The sequence below is a fragment of the Oryx dammah genome, unplaced genomic scaffold, assembly GCF_014754425.2.
Source record: "Oryx dammah isolate SB20612 unplaced genomic scaffold, SCBI_Odam_1.1 HiC_scaffold_11, whole genome shotgun sequence".
NCBI classification, from domain to species: domain Eukaryota; kingdom Metazoa; phylum Chordata; class Mammalia; order Artiodactyla; family Bovidae; genus Oryx; species Oryx dammah.
In genome coordinates, this window is record NW_024070195.1 from 8,206,402 (window position 1) to 8,218,970 (window position 12,569).

Consider the following 12,569-nt stretch of genomic DNA (forward strand, 5'->3'; position numbering starts at 1 on the left):
AACATAAGCATCTATGAAAACATAACTGAGAGTCTTACAAGCTCTTCTTCTCTTTATTTCTCTCTAAGGAAATCTTTGTTGGAAACTTAAACACTTTTGTCAACATTTGTCCAATACCCATCATGTTTTGTATCTGTTAAAAATTTAACTTACAATGTTAGCTCAATAAACATTTCACTCATGTAACAAAGGCTAAAGAAATCAAGATTGGTTCAGCAGGTCCCCATTTTAAATACTGAGGCATTTATAGCAAATCTGGAAGACATAACTTTGGATTTTCTGTGCAGGTTAAAGTAGCCTGCTTTGGTCTCTCTCTACTTTTATACCATCTCCGTGGATTGAGATGGTGTAACAGTGGGCTTCACAAGTGGTGCAATGGCAGAAAATCCGCCTGCCAATGCAGAAGTCACAAGAGTCGCGGGTTCTGTCCCTGGGTGGGAAAGATCCCCTGGAAAACGAAATGGCACCCCACTCCAGTATTCTTCCCTGGAAAATCCCACGGACAGAGGAGACTGGCGGGCTACAGCCTATGGGGTCACAAAGAGTCAGACACGGCTGAGCATGAGTGTGCATGTGCACACACACACACACACACGTCGATACCAGACAAAGTCGGAGCAGAACTGCCCAGCAGTGGCGTCAAATTTCTGAAGAGTCAGAGTTTCAAAATGAGTATTTCAAGGGGTAGCATTAATGTTTTTCCTTCTTAGTACTGATCTGAGAAACTAAGAGCCAGGCCGCCTTGTCCATCACCATCTCCCAGAGTTCACTCAAACTAACGTCCATCGAGCCGGTGATGCCATCCAGCCATCTCATCCTCTGTCGTCCACTTTTCCTCCTGCCCCTAATCCCAGCATCAGAGTCTTTTCCAATGAGTCAACTCTTCACATGAGGTGGCCAAAGTACTGGAGTTTCAGCTTTAGCATCATTCCTTCCAAAGAACACCCAGGGCTGATCTCCTTTAGAATGGACTGGTTGGATCTCCTTGCAGTCTAAGGGACTCTGGGAGATGGTGATGGATAGGGAGGCCTGGCGTGCTGCGATTCATGGGGTTGCAGAGTCGGACACGACTGAGCGACTGAAGTGAACTGAACTGAACTGAAGAGCCAAACAGTTAAAATTTACAAACCTGTTCACTAGAAAAAGGAACCATACTGTGGAAAGGATCAGTTATGATTCTGGTCAGTGTCCATCTCTGCTCACCCTGTAAGGATTTATATAAATTTACATTGTAACAAAGGGCTTCCCAGCTGGAGCTAGTGGTAAAGAACACACCCGCCAATGCAAGAGACGTTAAAAGGCATGAGTTCAGTCCCTGGGTAGGGAAGATGCCCTGGAGGAGGAAATGGCAACCCACTCTGGTATTTTTGCCTGGAGAATCCCATGGACAGAGGAGCCTGCTGGCTACGGTCCACAGGGTCACAGAGAGTCGGACACAACTGAAGTGATTTAGCACACATTATAACAAATGAAAGCAACCCATGCTACTGTCAATACTATGGGAATCTAGTTTGCTTCCTTTGGTGATTTAAACACATATCTAGGTCTGAACACATACATTTTTGAAATGGCAATTTGTCGACTTTGTTGTTGCCATATGGCATTTGTGAGGTACGATTCAGGCTTGTCTTAAAAAAAAAAAAAAAAAAAACTTCTTAAAACTGTACAGCGTTATCAGAAGTCGCCCCTCGGCTATTTACAAGTGCCATGGTTACGGTCCTGCTAGACTGATGATATTCACATGCAGGAAACAACGCAAGCAAAACAGGATTTGCACGGCTCCGACTGCACTGGCCCAAGAATTCCAGGAAGTGATTGTACTTTATGAAACCGTCTGTGCTCCGCGAGATTGTCTATAGCTTTTAAGGTCAAGTCCTATCACACAGCGTTTGCAAGGCCCTTTGTAACAACGCCGAATGTTTATGAAGCTGAGTACACGCTGTATTGTTTACCAGGCCCTCCAGTTAGAGGTGCGATATCCCTGTCTGCTCAGGACGGCACCGGGGATCCATCACAAGCCCTTCTCGGACACGGGCGTGGGCTCAGTTCAAAGAGTCCCCGACAGCAGGCACCACGCGACAGGCCAGCGCGTGGAGAAAGTCACGAAGCCCCCGGCCCCCCGATGAGAGAGACGGGTGCGAGGGTGGAAGATAAATGTGGGCAGCGCTCTGAGTTGATGTTATAAGATTTGCTGTGCTTCCTGACACAGCGGAGCCGTCTCCTTGGAGGGAGAAAGGTGTGGGGCTACGCTAGTGCCGATTCCCAGAGTGCGGAAAGGAGAGGGAGACAACAATGGGATTTACTTCTTCGTGAGAGAGCTGGGAGGCAGCCAGGCATTCCAGGGCCTCGCTCTGGAATTCTTTGATTTCTCTGCAGCGAATAGAGATTCCTGGTGCCGCTAGGCTCAGGGCTGCAGGAGGGGACAGAGGATGCCCAAGCTGCTCAGGACGCCCAGTGCAGAGGCAGCCCTGTGGCTGATGGCCCTCACTCTGCAACCCCGCCACATCTCACTGCAGCCGCCCAACTAGACAGGACTGACCAGACGGCCTCTAGCTCCTTCTTGGTGAAGGATGCTGAAGCCCTTGAACACGTGATAACCCATAGCTCCTGTTGTTAAGGACGCTGGAGCCATCACATTGTCTGGACTGCATCTTTTCAGCTAGGAGCACCCACTGCTCTCCAGGCTCAACGAACTTTCTGGAGCGAGTCACATGCTGTGCACCGATGTCATGGCACCTTAAGGGGAAACGAGAGAGCACCCGTGTTCTTACACACAAGGATTGAGTGAACCTCGGTGGGTGATTGTCTCTGTCAAGTCAATCAGTACAGACACCATGAAGCCTGAGTGTTTGCTAAGTCACCAAGTTTTGTCCGTCTCTGCAACCCCCATGGACCGTAGCCCACCAGGCTCCTCTGTCTATGGGATTTTCCAGGCTAGAATACTGGAGGGGGCTGACATTTCTTCTTCCAAGGATCTTCCAGACCCAGGGATCCGAACCTGCATGTCCCGCATCTCTTGCTTTGGCAGGAGGGTTCATTACCCGCAAGCCACCTGGGAAGCTAGTTTATGAGGCCTCAAAGTGTGTACGTTAAGTGACTTGCCGCAGGACTTGTTTCATCCAGGGCAGGAAAATAAATGGACCGCACTGAGACACTTCTCATCCAGCCCCATGTTATGGATGGCGATACTCGTTTTAGATATCTGGTTTCCCAATGGCGAGTTGTACTTTGTTGAATAAATTTCACTTTATTTTTAAATAGGCATCTTGAGATTCATCTTTAAATAAATGAGTATGCTTTGGGCAAAAATCACACAGCTATCTTTAAGTCTTTTGATCAGATGTAGTGGGGAGAGCATAACTGCCTCATAAGTGGTGGCTAATTACCAGTGGAAACACTCAAAACTAAATACAAATGAGAAGTGGCACTCATCAGGTAAGAACATAATAGGAAACACAAGACCAGAAGTCTTGAGATCTTCATTCTGGTTTTGGTTCTGGCACGAATCACTAGGGAATTTCACCTCTGCTGTTTATAGACACTGGGATAAGCATTCCCTGGACTAAAAAACCTTTGTTCTTTCATCTGCAAATGGAGGAGCTTTGAATATATGGCCTCTAAGGGATTTCACATCTTTAAAGATAAGCTCTGTAACATGTGGCTTCTAGAACAGAAGATTCTATAAAGAGAGAGCTTGAAGGCTTCCTAGAGAAGTAGAAAAAGGCACAGATGAGAAAAGGACTGAGGGATAAAAATTTGAAGATTCATCCTGCAGTAGGAAGAGAAATAGTGACTTGCACTTGCTCAGCACTTTTTAAAATGTGCTTCTTCATTCATTAAATCCTCAGAAAAAGACCGGGACTGATATGATGTTTATTTCACAAATAAGGAAACTGAGGCTTGCTGAAGGTACAGAGCAATGGAGGCTTCAGTATTAAAACAAATTTTAACCGGACAAAATAACAGATCAAGCTCTTGGGCTCTAAGAATATGACTCCTTGAAGAGCCTGAAGGCAAGGGTAGTGGTGCCTAATGGGGAAGAAAACCTTCAGGTTTCTCTGTTTTAGATGGCAAAAATGCAAAAGATCACTGGCCCTTTGTAGACACATTTTCTGCTTTTAACTGTGTAATTTTATTTTTTACCCTGTTAAGATATGCATACTTAAAAGAGGAAGGAAATTATGGAGTGATTTATTGGGGGTTGGTTATCTTATTTATCTTGGTTAAGACAAACACATACATCAGAAATTATAAAAGCCATGTTTTGTGCCCTAAATGCTCTCAACACATTGTCAGATTATGTAAATAAAATGTCAGGTAATTGCTCTATTTATTCAGTATTTATGCAGTTAACAAAAACACTGTGCATTATATAAACTAATACAAAATATGTGGAGTGCAAAAAAGTTTTTACAAGGAAAAATATAGTCTACAATTCTTACATTAGAAAGGAGGAAAAGGATTTTTTTTTTTTTAAAAGAAGGTGGCTTAAAATTAAATGAGTTCACTATCCATTCTTAGAAATTAGAAAAGAAACAGAATAAACCCAAAGAAAGGAGAAAAACAGATAAAAATAAGTATAGAAACAGAACAGAAGGTAAAATTTCATATAAATATTCAAAAAGATAAAAGTTGTTTAAAAAGACAGATTTATTAAGAAACATAAGAAGAGAATATGCAAACAGATAGCATTAAAAGGGGGAAATAAATACTTTTCCCACAGACATGTAAAAAGAAATAAGAAAATATTACAAACAACTTTAGGCCAATAAGTTTATAAATTGATGAAATACATAAATTTTTAAGAAAAATAAGTATAAAAATGACTCAAGATGAAATAGAAATTCCCTACAAATTAAAAAATGAAATCAAATCTGTAGTACAAAAGAAATAACATGCAAGATTATTTTACCTGTGAATTCTACCAAAAATTTCTCACACAAACTTTTCTAGGGAATAGAAAAAGATGGAATAATTCCCAAAATATTTCACAAGACAACACAGCCTCGATATAAAATTTAGCTAAGGGCAAAATAAAATAGGAAAATTACAGGTCAGAACTGTTGTAATTCACTACCTTACCAAGTGAAAGGAGATAAACCACATAATTATACCCATGATAGCAAAATGATATCCAGTAAAATTCAATAACCATTCATGATAAAACTTTTGGCAAAGTAAGAATAGAATGTTTTCAACTTGATAAAAAAAGACCTGTCAACCTCTAGAGCAAACATCATTCAAAACAGTATAAGCTTGAAACTATTTTTTTAAAATCATGAACAAGAATGAACACTGTTGTCACATTTTTTCCACATCGTGGTGGAAGTCCCAATCATCAGAGTAAAATGAAAACAAATAAATATTTCAAGAATTTCAAAGACAGGAGCCAATCTCCCATTATTTACAGATGAATTATCTACAGAGAAACCCAAAATATCAAAAGAGGCATTATTTACATTTATTCTAAAAATTAGCAACAAATCAATCGGCAAACAAAATCCACTACATTTCTAGATATTGAAAAAGTTCTGATACAAAATATAATTTAAAATGTCTCTTGCAAAAGCAACAAAGTGTAGAAAGTACATAAACACATGGGAATAAATCTAACAAAAGTTATACAAGGCATGCATAATTAGAAAGCTTTTTAAGTTCATTAAAGAACTCGACTAATGGAAAAATACACTATGTTCTTGAATAAGGAGAGTCAGATCATAAAGTTGTCAATTCTACTCACATAGATCTAAGCGGTAAATAGAATACCAATTTCAAAATGTTATTCATGAAATTTGGCAAGCTGATTTCAAAATTCATACAAAAGAATAAAAAGATAATGGATAGCCAATATACTCCGAAGGAAACAAAGTGAGAAGAAGGAACTTGTCTTATTAGATATCAAGACTTATTTTACTATAATAATTGACATGATACTAATCATGTGATTAATGTGATACTGAACATTAATTGATAAATAGACAAAAGGGTAGAACAGAGAATTTAGAAATACAGTCACTTGGATTTGGACATTTGATTTATTACTGAGATTGTATTTGAAAGAAATGAGGAAAAGATGAACTGTTCAATATCTGCTACATTCAAATTTTATAAATTGAAATTCACCCCCCCTCTTTACACTATATACAAAACTCAAATTGAAAAAGGAATAAGTAAATGAATGTGGGAGTCAGAACTATACAGTTCCAAGAAGAGACTGTAGGAGTTATCTAGAAACAAATCTCAAAATGCAGGAACTCTAAAGAAAATGGTTGAAGAATTTAGTGACTTTAAAATTAAGAACTGTTCTTTGTCAAATAAGCCCACCAAAAAGAGTGAAATACTTAGATATGGACTGAGCAGAGATAATTACCTTTCATATAATGTATAAAAATAAACTGTACATATTAATTGCTAAAATTATTGCTTATCACTATACCAACTTTGATATTTAAGAGCTCCAATCAATTAAAAAAAAAAAAAAAAGGACTTCTCTGGTGGCTCAGATGGTAAAGAGTCTATCTACAATGCGGGAGACCCGGGTTCAATCCCTGGGTTGGGAAGATCCCCTGGAGAAGGAAATGGCAATCCACTCCAGTATATTGCCTGGAAAATCCCATGGACAGAGGAACCTGGTAGGCTACAGTCCATGGGGTCGCAAAGAGTCAGACACGACTGAGAGACTTCACTCACTCAATCAATCAATCAATAAAAAAAAAGAGAAACAGCCCAATAGAAAAATAGACAAAAGACCCAAAAAGAAATTACAAAGAAAAGGAAACACATAAAGCTTATAATAATAAATGAGAGGATGCTCAGTTTCTTCAGTAATTACTGAAATAAGAAGATAAGATCACAATGCATCAGATTGGGGGGGAAATGGTGAAATAGCATGTTGGAAGAGGATGTTGAGCAATGAGAACTCTCATCCACATCCGGTCGGGATTTAAATGTGTACCACTACTTTGGGAAACACTTTGGAATTGCCTAGAAATTTGAATATTCATGGTTTATGACTCTGCAGTCACATTTCTAGGTGGAATTCTAGTTCAGAGACTCATGCACACGTACACCAGAAGACACGTTCCCATAATCATATCAGTACTCTTTGCAGTAGTCCCAAACTAGAAAAAAAAAAAAAAACTGTGTTGATCAAAATTAGAATGAATAAAGCAGAATGGATAAATTCTATTGTCTGTCAAAAGCAGAGTAAATAAATCTATGTAATGAAACACTGCAAAGAGCAAAAATCATGAGCTACAGACACAACGTTATTGTGGATGAATTCTTAAAACATAATTTTGAGCAAAAGGATTAAATTCTAAGAAAATATAATAGCTAATTTATATAAGCTCCCCCCAAAGTAAAATCAAGCTATAGTTTGCTTATGAATGGTACAGGGGTGAAGAATCCATCTGCCAATGCAGGAGACACAGGTTTGATCCCTGGTTGGGAAGATTCTCTGTTAAAAGAAATGGCAACCCATTCTAGTATTCTTGCCTGGGAAATCCAATGGACAGAGGAGCCTGGTGGGCTATAATCCAGGGGGTTGCAGAGAATCAGATACAACTAGCGACTACACACAGGCAGGCAAGACTGTGAAAAGAAGCAGCAGATTTAGGATAAAATGTTACAGAAGCAATTGCTGAGGTCTCTGTAGAAAGATTTAAGCTATAGGTTATGTTCTGTTTTTAAAGCTGAGTGGTATGTAGGCAGAAATTCATTTTATTGATATCCTCTATCATAAAGATGTATTTGAGACACTTCTGTGTATATGAGATACTCTTCACAACAAAAGTAAGTAAATCTATGGTTTACTTCACCTTGTTCATGTCCAAAGACTCCCCAGATACCTTATTCTTAGCCACTGGACCATTTTGGTAGGAAATGGTTAAAAGCCCTGTCTTAAAGTTAATCAATGCAAATAATGAGTTTTAAGTTTTGTTATGATGAGATGATACAGACTAACAGAGGCCATTGGCTGCCCAGGGATGTCTTGGGGGTAAGAGGACAGAAATATAGTGGGCACCACTGTCGACATGCTTCACTTTGTGGGTGATTTCTCCAAGTCCTGTCCCTGCCTGCCAAATTGCCATGGGTTGGAAATTCCACAACAGTCACCACTTCCCTGGTGACATTAGTTGTTCATATAAATTCTGAATAATGGAAGGCTGGATTTTAATTACAAAATAGAAGGAAATGGAACACAAAGGCAGCCTGGGAAGGGGAAGGCAAGTGCTGGGGTTTCTCCCTGAACGTCTTCCCTTCCACATGTGTTGACGTTCTCCTCAGTTAAGTATTTGGAAAGCACATCATATTTCAGTTTTCCCCCCTAAAAAATACAGTTTGTTCCCATACTAGGAAGAATGACAGTGTTTTCTTTCCTTATGACACTAAAGTACCTTCTGACACCAAACAAGCGAGATTTTGTTTAGGGATGCATACATATTTGTACAACTATAAAACGAAGCTGGAAATAATTAACAAGAAAGCGAAGAGCACAGTTGTCTCTGACAAGGGGATGGGGGAAGACGATCACTGAGATATCCTGGGTGAAGGGCGTAGTTTTCAAATACTGGTGGTATTTTATTTCATGCTATAGTTGATAGGTACATCGCCACTCCTTTTGTTATTCTTTAAACTGTACCTAAAGCTTTTGTACCCCTTTCATACATGTCATATATTTCACATGTGTTCAGTCATGTCTGACTAACTGCAACCCCATGGACTGAGTCCGCTGTCTATGGAATTCTCCAGGCAAGAATGCTGGAGTGGGCTGCCATTGCCTCCTCCCAGGGATCTCCCCGACCCAGGGATCGTAGCTGCATCTCCTGTGTCTCCTGCATTAGCATGAGCAGGTGGATTCTTTTCCACTAGCGCCACCACAATGCAGCTTCAATCGATTTACGTTACCTGAAGTTCTATCTAGATACACAGAAAAGCAGAGAGAATCCTCCAATTTCAGAGGCCCCTCCCCGCCAAGAAAGCAGGTTCCAGAATCAAGCAGGCCAGTGTGTGAGATATTTCTTTTTCTGTACACCTATCCTGTTTTTTTTTTTTTTTTTTTCCCCCAGATTTCGGCCTTTCTGCATACTCATCTTTCAGGAGAGATGTTTTCAATGCTTTCCCCTGACCTGGACAATTAACATGCCTTGGCTGTGATGCTATGAGTTCGGTGAGAAGGGACAGGAATCCTAGCAGAAGAGGAGCCACCGAGTTTGCTACCAATTGGCCCACAAGAAGCAACTTGAGAAAGATTCCAAAAGCAGCCTGTCAGCAAATGTAAAACAGCACATCACCTAAACAGACCCCTGAAAGTAGGGTGGCTGCACCCTGCTGGGCCTGCTAGAGCTTCAGCCATGTCTTCTGTTCCAGAATAACTAGTCGTGGCACCCGCTTTTACTCCCAGAAGTGTCCCAATTTGACAATAAAATATATGGTCACTCTATGCATAAAGGAAGAGACCTCATGGTGCTGTGAGAGTTGGAGGGCTCATCCAGAAAGACACTGTGAGATGGAAAACTCTGGGGCTTAGAATGGAGGGAAAAGTTAAACCATCAGAGAGAGACAGACAGAAACAGACGAAGGAGGAGGGGGAGAAGGAAGGAAGGAGGAGAAGAAGGAAGGAAGAATGGGAAGGAGGAGAAGTGAAAAAGGAGGAGGAGAATGATTTGTGTGTTTGTTTCGATCAAAAAAGAAATATAATGTGGGTAGCAATTATTTCCTCGACCGATTTTTCTTCTGTTCTGAGCTCCTAAAACATGTACCTGGGATTTCTTTCACATCAGTTCCCTTTTCATCCTATATGAGTAAAAGAAAGAGACCTGGGAACTGGATTACAGGGTTGATTTGGACATTAAGAGGGGTCCATGTTGAGCCCTCTGTCTTATCTGTGGAGAGGAGGTTGGAAGCTTCCTTTCTCATCACAGACCTTAGGGCTTACTATTTCTCATCACAGACCTTAGTTCTTGCTATTTCCCAACACACATTCTTGTGGCTTTGGTAGTTAATGGAATGCTATAATTCATGAGCCTTCCTCTTTTGACACTTTCAACTGAATTTATCAACATTCTCCAATTTTATTAACAAAAGAAAACTATTTTTAGGTGTGATGACCACAGAAGGTGAAACCCAAACCATCCCCACCATGTTGCAATTCTGCAAAGTGGTCCCTAGAGGCTCTTTCTCCTATGCGGTCTCAGCTCTTAAGTCATTGTTTTGCAAACCTTGTCCTAAGAGGACCAAGTGACAAAGCTTTTGTTTATCTTTTTCTTTCAAAAATTTCAATTTGCATATAACCCTGTAGTAAATAATAGCTTATAGAAAAATAGGGAAAGGACAGAGAGATAAAACAGAGGAAGAAGGTTAACACAGAAACTGGAAAACTACAAGTTATGAGGTGGTTGTTTCATTTTTCTTCTTGCATTTTTCCTTTCCAAACAGTGTTTGAATTGGTATGGGTAAGATCTGACTGGGACCTGCAGGTGCAGTGTCTTTGTGGGTTTGTGGATGAGGAGGTAAGGAATGGGGCCAGGTAGGAAACGCTTGGGGGAAAAAATGGGATTCAAATGATCTGGTTTCAGTGTTGCTCAGGCAAACGCAACCTTGGGTATATCTCAGCTTCTTAGGAGAAGCATGAATGGGGGAGTCACTAGGAGAGGAGCAATCTAACTGCACTCAAGATAATAAACAGGAAGAAATGCCCAGTTTCCCAACTTTGGAATCAGACCAGTCCTAGGCAAGAAAAAAAAAAAAAAGGTAACTGCTAATTTATTCATGGGTGTCAAAATGAATAACTGCAATGAAATTATGGTTTGGCTATAAAAGGGAGAATTTATTTACTGGCTCCAGGTATTTGAAACTCTGGGCATAGGAGGATCACTCAAATATTCTAAAATTCTGCTTTTATATCCAAGAAACATCTTTGGCAGCAAAAAGACTCATACCACCCAAGTTTAAGCAAATTCTTGCCAACTCTAATGGCTCTCTAAACATTATCAATGATGTCTTCATTTTTGTTGGTTTTAAGGCTGTCATTTTTCTTCATAGGGAATTCAGTTCTTCCTTTTAACCCCAGCTCAGAAAGAGAAGGGAGTCATGAAGTCACATATTAGGCTACCCCTGGCTATTTCATGACAAAAAGAATATTTACCAGTATTCAAACTTATGAACATCAAGGAGGAAAACAGGGTAACCTACAAAAATTTCTCCCTGTCACACAGACTCCAATAAATGTCATAGTAATTATTAATAACTTGGGAAGTAGAAACTTTTCAGTAAGGTAAAAGGTAAGGACAGAGTTTAACCTGGATCAGGGAAGAGAGGTGTACACTGTGTTTTACAGCATGGATGGCCACCATACACATACTTGTTCAATCTTTATTAAGGCAGTGTGCTTCCATTCCTTTTCCAAATGATGGGTGAGGTTGGCTCATTCCCAGAATGGAAACGGTGGTGATGGTGACTTTCCTCTGAAGAAACTAGCTGAGCCTATTAGCAGAGAGGCCAAAGGGGAGTCACCCAGAGAGAAGGCTTCCACGTGTTGGGACTGGGTTTTCTCTTTAATATGCAAACTTATTTGCTTCTCTAGACAACAGTCACTGTTTCCCCTTTTTAAAGCAAATGCACTTGGGAGGACCCTTCATTTTAAGTGTTGTTGACATCTGGATTAATTTTGAAGTGGTGTCTTGGTAGAAATGAGTATATAGTCACCTGAGAGCAAGGGTGACTTTTTCAGAAGAGTAGACAGCTACTGATGAGTGTGAGAGGTAAAGGAGGAAGAGAGATGGCAAGGACGTCAGGAGACAGAAAATGATAGTAGAGAAGCGGGAAGAGGAGAACATGAAGATTAATTTCACTGATCGGAAACTTTGATCTGATATCTGACCTATTAATACTATGTATAAAATAGATAATTAATCAGAACCTATTGTACAGCTCAAGGAACCCTGTCCAGCCTTCTGTGGTGACCTAAATGGGAAGGGAATCCAAAAAAGAGGGGATATAGGTATACACCCAACCAATTCGCTTTGCTGTACAGTAGAAACCAACACAACATTGTAAAGCAATTGTGCGCCAGTAAGCACTAATTTTAAAAAATATAAATAACTTTGATCTGAACTGGCTGTGGCCATTCTAGGCATGAGCTCATGCAAGGCCACACAATGCCCATTTACCTGGCAAATGTGTATTAAACACCTATTATGTTCTAAGCACTGAACTGAAATCTAGGGATTCAAAATCGAACAGGACATATGGATGGCCTTTAACACAAATGATATCCCAGAGGAAATTACATCCAAATTGAGCTTTGAGGAATGAATAAGAATTCACAAGAGCAGCAGTTGCTGTTGCTGCTGCGTCGCTTCAGTCGTGTCCGACTCTGTGCGACCCCATAGATGTAAGCCCACCAGGCTCCCCCATCCCTGGGATTCTCCAGGCAAGAACACTGGAGTGGGTTGCCATTGCCTTCTCCAGTGCATGATAGTGAAAAATGAACGGGAAGTCACTCAGTCGTTTCCCACTCTTAGCGACCCCGTGGACTGCAGCCTACCAGGCTCCGCCGTCCATGG